We start from the raw sequence: 10,577 nt of genomic DNA, 5'->3' as shown, positions 1-10,577 counted from the left end.
AACCATTGTTTCAGGGACTGTTCTAAGCCAATAAAGGAATCACATTTCTTTGATGGAAGGGATTGATTTTGGAGGGTTATGTGTTATCCCAATCAAATAATGAAATACAAGGAGATATTTGCTTGGGAATTCTGGGGAAAACGTCTTTCTTAACTATTAGCCACAAGAAAAGATACTCTTTATTCATCTGGACATGACTTTGCCATGTGCAAGACCTGTCAATTTTATTGCTGTCTTTTACCATCTTCTAGAGTCTAGATTAAACTACACAGGAAGGAGGGTAAAACTAAGGGAAGTGCCTGCAAAGGAAGCCAGCGTTATTTCTGAGGCCTGCCCAGCACATACTCCCAGGGTCTCTTTCAGCAAATGTGAATTTTTCCATTATTTGCAGCTGGAAACATCTTAACTGATATAAGGACTATGTAAGAAAATCTTGCCTATTTTCCCTGAAGTTTAATGCTATAACTCCAAGGCTAAGTGGGCAAATGACTTAGCCTAGATTGTAATATTCACAAAAGTCCTAATATCAGGAAATATTTTAGTGAACTGGAATAAAATTATTTTTTCAGAGTAGTGCAGTTCCTGTGGAACTGTCATCAACCCACTTTTTATATCTTCTTTGTTACCTAGAGTAGTGCTTTTCAGTTTTTAACATGTATACAAATCAACTGGGGTGAGACTTGAGATTCTATGATGCCAACAAGCTGCAGGTGATGTTGATGCAGTTGGTCCAAAGCATAATACTCAATATGCACCCTGAGTATTAAGGATGAAGTGGACTTCAGACCTCAAACTTATAGTAAGATCAACCAAAGTGAATAATTATTGTACCCTGACCATGTATTATTGTAATATATTCAAAAGGACCAGTGAATATATCTACATAGAATTCAATTATAAACAGATTTCTACACTTGATCTTAGCCAAAAGGCTGAGAAGCAATAAAAACAGATTTTTATTATTACAAAATCATCGCCACCTCACATATATATGTATGCACTCATTTCACAAATTTCTAATGCATTGTGGGAAGGATAGTGTGCTGGAGGGGAAACTGCTTGTTTAAATTTTCTTTCCCAGTTAATTCAATTTTACTGAAATAAATTGACTGACTATGCAAAAATGGCAAAAAACATTGACATATAAATTGGGCAAAGTAAACAATCCCAAGACACACAGATTTACATGAAAAAGCAATGTGTGTAATATGGTTACTCAGACAACTTAGGCTATTTCTTGGATAGGTGTAACTGGGCCTGCATCCAGATGCTTCCATTGACTTAATTAGTTGTCAACATATTCTATATTCTCTTTAATTATTTGTAATGCTTTCTTTAAAAATTTTTTGAGCAAAACAGTACTTTTGATTTAATGCTAAAGTGAAAAAAAACTATTAAAGGAGAGAGTTTTTATAAGGATGTAAATTTTGTGATATGTTCTAAATAATTAATCTATAATTTTTTTCTCTGTATTTAAAGGAAATGGCATATAATGAACCCCCAGATCATTATAGTAAGTTCTCACTTAGCATCATTAATAGCCTCTTTGACTTTAAGTAAAACAACATATAACACAACCAATTTTATCATTGGCTAATTGATATGAACAAGAGTTAAGTTCCTATGGAATCACGTTAACTTTCTAATAAAAAAGGTTTAATGAAACATTATTTAATGACCTGTTGTATACTGTAACCACATTTTGGGAAATGCAAGAGGGACATGCCTTTTTTTTTCTGCCTTTACCCATTTATACAAATGTGTAATATGTGGGTACATTATAAAAATTAATTTCAAAATACTTTATTGTCTAACATTAGTTGGGATAGTTAATAGCTATAACACTTTAAGCAAATATACCTTTTTTTAAAAAAAGATTTTATTTATTTTTATATTTAGAGAGGGGAAAGGAGGGAGAAAGAGAGGGAGAAAATCATCAATGTGTGGTTGCCTCTTGCACATCTCCTGCTGGGGACCTGGCCTGAAACCCAGGCCTGTGTCCTGACTGGGAGTTGAATCAGCGCTCCATTGCTTTGCAGTCCAGTGCTCAACCCACTGAGCCACATCAGCCAGGGCAGCAAATATGTCTTGACACAATAGAAACTTACTCTTTCTCGGTCTTCTCCAATGAAGATTTTTCTGGCAGGAAAGTAATTGCCTCCAGGTTGTGCTTCAGGGATTCAGATTTTTTCCATCTTTTGGCTTCTCTTTCTTCTAAGGCTTTGGACTTCTCTACATTCAACTAGTGAAAGGCAAAAGTGAGAGCATTATATACCAAGTTGTTAAAAGCCCTGAGCTAGAAACAACATATCACTTCTGCTAAAATTTTGCTACTGAGAACCAGTCACATGCATTTTTAGGGAGCTGGGAAATACGTCGACTGTTGGACAGCTGTCTCCCAGAAACAGCTCAAAAATATAGAAGGAGACACAAGTTTTGGTAAGAATATACCTGTCTCTGTTATAGTACTACTTATATATTATGTGTGAAATGGATGTACTGAGTCAACAGAAAGGTGAGTGAGACACTGCTATGTAAAGAAGCAAGCAGGAATGCAAATTTTAAAAACGTAATACAGTGTGGTAAGTACTAGTTGAAAACACTACAGAACCATGAAGATTTTCTTTCTGGGTAGTTCTAGTGACATCAGAAGAGAAAGTGAGTAGATTTAGGAGAAAGTAAACTCAGGAGGAAGTTGTAATTGCTTATGTAAGTCCTGACAGTTGTTTAAAATTAAACATTGGCAATATGAAGAGAGAAGATTCAAGAGACATTTATTTAGCAAATTAAAAAGATTCTGTATAATAAGAAAAGAAATAGAAGGCTCAATATGGCATGATTTGTTGCTGACCTTGAGAAACTAGATGATTTCATTGATTGTTACAGGGAATTAAGAAGTCACAATATAATATGACTGGGTGAGTGCTAATCAGTTCACTTAGAAACACCCAGTAAAAATATATACAAGCTCATTATGCTTTGGTTCTTATAGCTCAGGAGAGTGATCACAGATTGAAATAAAGAGGACTCAACAGCATAAAAGTGATAGCTAAAGCCAAAATGTAGCTAAAATTGTAAGGAAGAGCATACATAGTCAGAAGAGATGGTGAAGGACAAAACCAAAATTTAGGCTGCATGCAAATGTAAATAGAACAAGAAATAAATGAGGTTTACTACCAGATTTTATGTTCGTTAAAAGAAGATAAATCAAGTGACTCAGCCTAGTGAAGTAAGTATAGTTGAGTGAATTTTTAATGATCCTAGTACTTTGTGGGTCAGAGATATTGTGATGATTTTATATGTCAACCTGACTGAGTCAAGGAATGCTAAGATAGTTGATAAAACATTATGTATGGGTGTGTCTGTGAAGCTGTATCTGAAAGAGAGTAGCCTTTGAATTGGTGAACTGAGTAAAGCAGGTTGCTGTTCCCAGTATGAGTAGACATCATTCCATCTGTATAAGACCCAGATAGAAGGAAAAGGAAGAGAAAGTCAAATTATTTCTCATGCCTGACTATCTGAGAAGACATCAGTCTCTTCAGTCCTCCAATTCTCAGGCCTTTGGACTTGGACTCTGCTACACCCACCAGCTTTCCTGGTCTCCAGCTTGCAGGTAGCAGATTGTAGGACCTCTCAGTCTCCATACTCGGTGTCCATATATAGAGAGATGATATAGATATCTTTCCCTCTCTCTGTATATAGGTTTTGTCTCTTTGGAGAATCCTAATACTGACATATTATTAAATATGAGTCTTATCTCCTCTTAAAATATACACATATGCACATGCATATGAATCATTCCAATGAATTTCAGGATCCCTTAGACTTTTCGGAATCGACACATAGCACATGAATTCCAGGTTAATAATTCTAGCTGTGTACCTAAGGGCTTTTAAAGTATAAAAATAATAAGATCAAATAATTTTGGTGACTTGCTTCTTTAAAGGCCAGAGAAGTCCTGAATATTTTTAAGTTTGAAAATATAAAGGAGATACTATTAACTCATTTCACTGATTTAAAATCTTTCCATCAGAAAATTTAAGAACATAGTGGAATTCAGATTTTAAAATTTTACTCACTCTGATTTTCTCTTTTGTAGGAAAAACCCATAATATTATAAGGTAAAAATGCATGTTATGTTGTGTTTTAGACCTAGACATGTTATCTGTTACTTCTTTTAGATTGACATTGTGAGCTCCATTATTCTTTTCATTTCATGCTCGACTTATTTATAAAATTCTCATAAAATGTACTGACTATTCTTCCCTCACATTTTCTGTTAGTAAAATCTGATTTCTGCTTCAAGTTTTCTGATTATTTTATAATGGATTTGGAAAATATAATAATACATTGTTTGTTTACACTCATCAGAAATGATGCTGTAAAAAATAACATCAAAAATAACAGACACAAGATAACATCTGTTAATTACTGAGTCAGCTAGAGGAAAATTAAACATAATCTGAAGAATGAGACTGATTTAGGTCAGGCTGATAGAGCATTTTTTGCAGTATGTTTTCAAGTGTTTTGCCTATTCTTGTATTAGAGGATCAAAGCAACCAATGTTTTTCAGTTTTTCTAGTGGATGTATTCCTTTGATTGATTTTTACTTTTTAATTTGTATCACTCCTCCATTGCTACAGATTACAGGATTTTAATTAATATATTTGAATCCTCCCTTGAAAACTAGCTTAATTCATTTTCTATATATTGTAGATTTTATATAGTTAAATTAATAAGAACATGAACTTTAAACATCAGCTACTTCCAATTTTCAGTCAGTTTTCATGTCTCAGTGAGTAGTTAGATTTTAGTTGTTGTTTTTGTTTGTTTATTTTATTTTGTTTTTGGTTTTTTAGCAATAGTTACCCTGTCCCAGCTTGCAGGTGGCAGATGGTGGGACTTCTCAATCTCCATACTCAGTGTCCATTATCACAGAAGTCTATAGATAGGGTTATAGAGATATAGATAGATATAGCTATATAGTTACCCTGTCTGGATCAGTTTTACCCTTACCTTCAGGTTGGCAGGCACTTGGAGACACTGAAAGAGAGAATTAGCCATAATATTCTGTGAAGAGTTTATTTTTCTATCTATAAACTCCAAAGACAAGATCTCGTTTCTACTCTATCCACAATCCTGATGTCAGTGGTCATTCACTTAGACATTATTCTATTTAGCGCATTTTAATTAAATGATAATCATATGGGAGCTTAGGAATAACTAATGAGGGTACACATATGAAGTAATGGAAGAAATATAAAGACATTAATACTCTCTCAATATAATACAAACTCATAGTTCAGTACTCATGCATTCAGACCGTAGTAATTAAACACCTTTTACTTGAGGTGCCTTACCTCTCCATGAGCCATCTCAATCAACATTCTCCCACTTTCCTTAATCTAAGCAGATTGAATCCCACTTCAAAGAGGCAATCTTGTACTTTGAGGGCAGTGACTTTTTTTAAAGACTACCTTTTAAAGAAGTTTTAAGTTCAAAACAAAATTGAGAGAAAGTTATCATATACATGCTCTGTCCCCACACACGAATAGCTTTCTCACCTACCAGCATGGTACATTTGTTAACCAAGGATGAACCTACTTTAACACATCATAGTCACATAAAGTCCATAGTTTAGCTTATGGTTTAACTTGATGTTATACATACTATGGGTGTGGACAGATAGATTACATATATTTATTAATCATTATGATATCATAACAGAATATTTTTACTGTCTAAAAATGCTCTGTGGTTTGCTATTCATCCATCTACTATTGCCTTTAGCCCTGGCAAAAACTGACCTTTTTATTGCCTCCAAACTTCAGCCTTTTCTAGAATGTAATATGTAATATAGTTTGAATCATATAGCATACAGCATTTTCAGATTGGCTTCTTGAACTTAATCATGTTTATTTAAGTTTTCCCCATTTGTTTTCATTGCTTGATAACTCATTTATTTTTAGTACTGAATAATATTCCATTTCTGGATGCACTAAAGCTTATTTCTTCATTAACTTACTGAGGGACATCATGGCTGCTTCTAAGTTTTTGTCAATTATGAATAAGGCTGCTGTCAACATCTGTGTGTAGGCTTATTGTGGACATTAAATTTTCAACTCCCTTGGGTAAATATCAAGAAGTGTGAGTGCTGGATGCAACAGTAAGAATATGTTTAGTTATGTAAGAACTTGTCAAACTGTTTTCCAAAGTGGCTGTACCATTTTACATTTTCATCAGCAATGAATGGAAGTTTTTTGCTGCACATCCTCACCCTTTTGTGTTGTCAGTGTTCTAGAGTTTGGCCATTCTAGCAGGTGTGTAGTGTTATCTCATTGTTGTTTTAATTTGCAGTTCCCTAACGATATTTGATATGGGTTACATTTTCATATGCCTATTTGTCATATGTATATCTTTTGACTTATAAATGACATAATATTTTGGTTTCAGGTGTACAAAATAACGATTTGACATTTGTATGTATTGCAAAATGGGCATAGCAGTAATTCTGCTATACATCTTTTTAGTGAGATATCTTAAGGTCATTGGCTCATTTTTTAATTGGGCTTTTTATTTTCTCAAGTTGAGTTTTAACAGTTTTTTGTATATTTTGGATAATAGTCTTTTATTAGATATGTTCTATGCAAATATTTTTCCTGGTCTGTGAATTGTCTTCCATTCTCTTAACATTGATTTTTTAAAGTGCAGAAGTTTTTTAGTTTCAATAAAGTCTGGCTTCTCAATTATTCCTTTCATGAACTGTGTCTTTCATGTTGTATCTGTAAAAGCATCACCATAGCCAAAATCATCCAGGTTTTCTTCTATATTATCTTCTAAGAGGTTTATGGTTTTGCATTTTACATTAGGTTTATGATCCATTTCGAGTTAATTTTTAAAATGGGTGCAAAGTCTGTATCTAGATTTTTTTTTTCATGTAGATGTCCAGTTGTTCCAAAACAACTTGTTAAAGAGATTATCTTTACTCCATAGTATTACCTTTACTATTTTGCAAAAGATGAGTTGACTATATTTATGTGGGTCAATTTTTGGGCTCTGTATTCTGTTCCATTCATTTATTTGTCTAATCTTTTATCAGTACCATACTTTATTAATTACTGTAGCTTTATAATAAGACGATGTAAGGTACTGTCAGTTATCCAACTTTATTCTTCATTTTCAATATTGTATTGGCTATTCTGTGTCTTTGTCTTTCCATATAAATTTTAAAATCAGTTTTCAATATCCATACTTTCTGGAATTTTGATTGGGATTCCATTAACTCTGTAGACCAAGTTGGGCAAAACTGACTTCTTGACAATATTAAGCATTTCTATTCATGAACATGGATTATCTTTTTTATTTAGTTATTTGATTTTTTATTTTCCTCATATAAATCTTGTACATATTTTGTTAGTTTATACCTAAGTATTTCATTTTGAGGGCCCTAATATAAATAATACTGTGCTTTTAATTTCTAACTTCCATTTGTTCATCGTTGGTAAGTAGGAAGATAATTGACTTCTATATATAAACCTTGTGTCCTGCAATGTTGCTATAATAAATTTTTAGTGTCAGGAATTTTTAGATTCTTTCAGATTTTCTTTGTAGATTATCATGATATTTGTGAACAACATTCTAAAATCTCCCTTCTAAATCTGTCCACATTTTACTTCTTTTTCTTGCCTTACCATATTACCAAGGGCTTCCAGTACTATGTTAAAAAGGAATGACATGGGGAAACATCCTTACCTTGTACCTGATCTTAGTAGGAGAGCTCTGAGTTTCTTATTAAGTATGACATTATCTGTGGGTTATTTTAGATATTATTTACCAAGTTTAGAAAATCTACCTCTCTTCTTAGTTTACTGTGAGGTTTTCTTTCCTTTTTTTTTTTAAATCATCATAGATGGGTGTTGGGAGAGCAATAACTTGTAATGGAAAAATGGCAAGGAGATCATTTCAAAATGCAAAAAAACTTCTCTGTGTAAGTGGATTGGTGACAACTCCACCCCTAGAGAGCATACTAAGCATATTAAACAGTAGGATTGGAAAGAGAGAGTTAAGTGATGGGGTTTTTAAGTCTTTCAAACTTTAAAGGAAAGGTTTAAAGTTTTAAAGGAAAGACAGAAATACACTAGGAGTGGAAGAAATTCTTTTTTTTCCCTTTCTTTTTCCCTACTCAAACCCCATCCCCAATATATACTGCTTCTGTAGAAAAAGACTACTCACAGTGACCTATCAAAGACAAAAACAGAATTTGACCATTTGTTGAAAGAGTAAAAGAGGTGTTTTTTGTGTGAAGGGAGAAATTAAAAGCTCTAGCTTTTCCATGACATTTTCTTCAAAAATTTACTTTCTCTAGTGTGTGCTGGGTAATGGCTATTTAAGGATCAATTCCACTTTCCTTTTGCTGCAGACTCTAGAAAACTAAAATTATCTAGATTAGCAGCTAGGATTCTGAGTGCAAATTTGGTTTCATCAAATGCATTGTGCACATTTAAGTAGATTTGAAATTAGAAAGGAGAGTATGTTGCTACTCTATTGACCATTTCCTCCTTGTCGTGAGTACTGAATATCTACTTTACTTCTCATAGGCCTTCCTGGTATAGGTAGGAGTTACCTTTGCAGCTCCCCATGGTTCAAAAGTTTCCCCGAGTCAGGATTTCCACCGAAGAGCTTGAAAGATGGGCAAGACCTCTTAGGAGTAAATTGGCATTGTATTGAACATATATATTTTTTTCTTTAAATACTAAGTGGGAGTTATACCAGGTGGCTGATAAAAGCATGTTTGATTGGACATAGGGATCCTGTATACTTCCCTCTCTTTCTACCCCAGAGAAACCTCTTTCTTTTGTGTCCATACCTTCCTAATTCATGTTATTGTGCTTTTTTGTATGAAAGTATGGAATAGACCAGTCTGAGCTTCTTGAGGGCATAGGACAGGATTTTTAAAAATATATTTATATTCATGATGCTGGGCCAGACACATCATAGAGCTCACAAATAATTATTGAGTGAGGGAATAAGTGAATTAATGAACAATATGCTCCTGAATTTTTGGATTAGATGTTCTTCAAGCTATCTGCAAATCTGCCTTCAAGAGTAAGGATTGTTTTTTATTATGTCTTTATATGTATTTATTATTCCTAAATAATATGAATATAGTATTCCAAATGCTGTAGGAGTAGGATAAGTTTTTAAAAAGAGATATTATGATATAAATTACTTATCCAACCTGAAGAATAATGAGAAATGTAGTAATTTTCTTCAGTTCCTGTCCATTAATTTGTTAAGGCATTGTAGCAAAATGTGGGTCCCTACCAGAAAGGAGATGCTGGTCTTGGAAATCTAGGTTCCTGGTTAGTTTTTAATTCTGGACTTGTATATTATTACCCTCCTGTAGGAGTTTCATTTACTTTTTGCTAAGTATTTGATGCAACATTTATTCCTGTGGTCTAAATTCACTGATGTTCACATTTCCTATTTTCAAAGGTGATTGAAATTCAGAACTGAAGGTTAAATAGGCCAAAGGATTACAAATGCCTGTGACTCATCACTACTTCCTTGTTTATGACAGATTTCCCCTTCACAGCCCTATGAACCTGAACTTATATAGGCTATAGCATAAAAGATAAATTAATATTAAGTGTCTGATCTCTCCATGTTTCATTTTGTGGCTCAAGAAACTGAAGCAGCTAAGCTACATATTCTGTGTATAGAGACTAGAAAGCATAACACCTTCAAAGGAAAATGCATGACTGTATGTATCTATACACATATATAATGATGGGATTACTCTCATGGACTATGGAATGCTTTTAGAGAATAAATATACTTATGTATGCATCCTCTCTAAAAGTATTTCATATTTCATAAGGGTAATTTCATTATTTTCCAAATTGGTACATAACTTAGGGCTTAGTGATTACTGTTTAAACAAGCAATACAAATTCATTTTATACCCAATTCAAAGGCATTTTTCATAGATAATGAAATAAAAACTTGGATATATGGGACATATCTTGTCTGGTTTTTTTCCCCCTCCAATCTATGTTTCACCAGTTCAAACCAGCCTGGGCATGAAGAAGGTCACCTTATTGATAAGAGACCATCCAAGTGTACGTTTGTAATTGCAAATCGATAGGAATCCAGAAATTCAGCAAAATCAGATTGTCACATTTACCCTCCAAAACTGAGTCCTCTGATATGTCATGGGGGAGCACCGTGTGGGGTGTTCCTGGATCTGAGTGTTACTCTTCGGAGCCAGCTGAGAAGGGAACAGGGCTCTGAATCCCGCAGAGCCCGTCCCAGTGTTGTCATGGATGAGGGGAATAAACACGAGTGGTTGCAAACGCTTCTCTGTTTGCCAGGAGAGGGGATGTGGCTCTTCCCTCTAGTGGGGAAGGCCCTGAGCCCCTGTGTCCAAAGGCTTTTATTGAGAACCCTATGCACAGGGGTATGGATGCAAAGCTCATCAATCAATGTCAAAAGGCTATGTTTACAGAAAACAGAAATCATAGATAACAATGGCAGGAACAGGAGAGAGCTGCTTCAGGTCAGAGTCTATGAATAAT

At 34.1% G+C, this 10,577-nt stretch overlaps 1 non-coding gene across 1 annotated transcript; it reads right to left on the bottom strand.

The window, feature by feature from the left end:
* Positions 1-748: 748 nt before the first annotated feature.
* On the bottom strand, positions 749-944 carry LOC129077736 (U2 spliceosomal RNA). Its single transcript, XR_008529894.1, has one exon. It is a non-coding gene; the product is annotated as a U2 spliceosomal RNA (small nuclear RNA).
* Positions 945-10,577: the final 9,633 nt, after the last annotated feature.

The sequence above is a fragment of the Pteronotus mesoamericanus genome, unplaced genomic scaffold, assembly GCF_021234165.1.
Source record: "Pteronotus mesoamericanus isolate MK-2021 breed Mesoamerican mustached bat unplaced genomic scaffold, CSHL_Meso_final contig_68, whole genome shotgun sequence".
NCBI lineage: Eukaryota > Metazoa > Chordata > Mammalia > Chiroptera > Mormoopidae > Pteronotus > Pteronotus mesoamericanus.
This window is presented reverse-complemented; position numbering and strand designations above follow the sequence as displayed.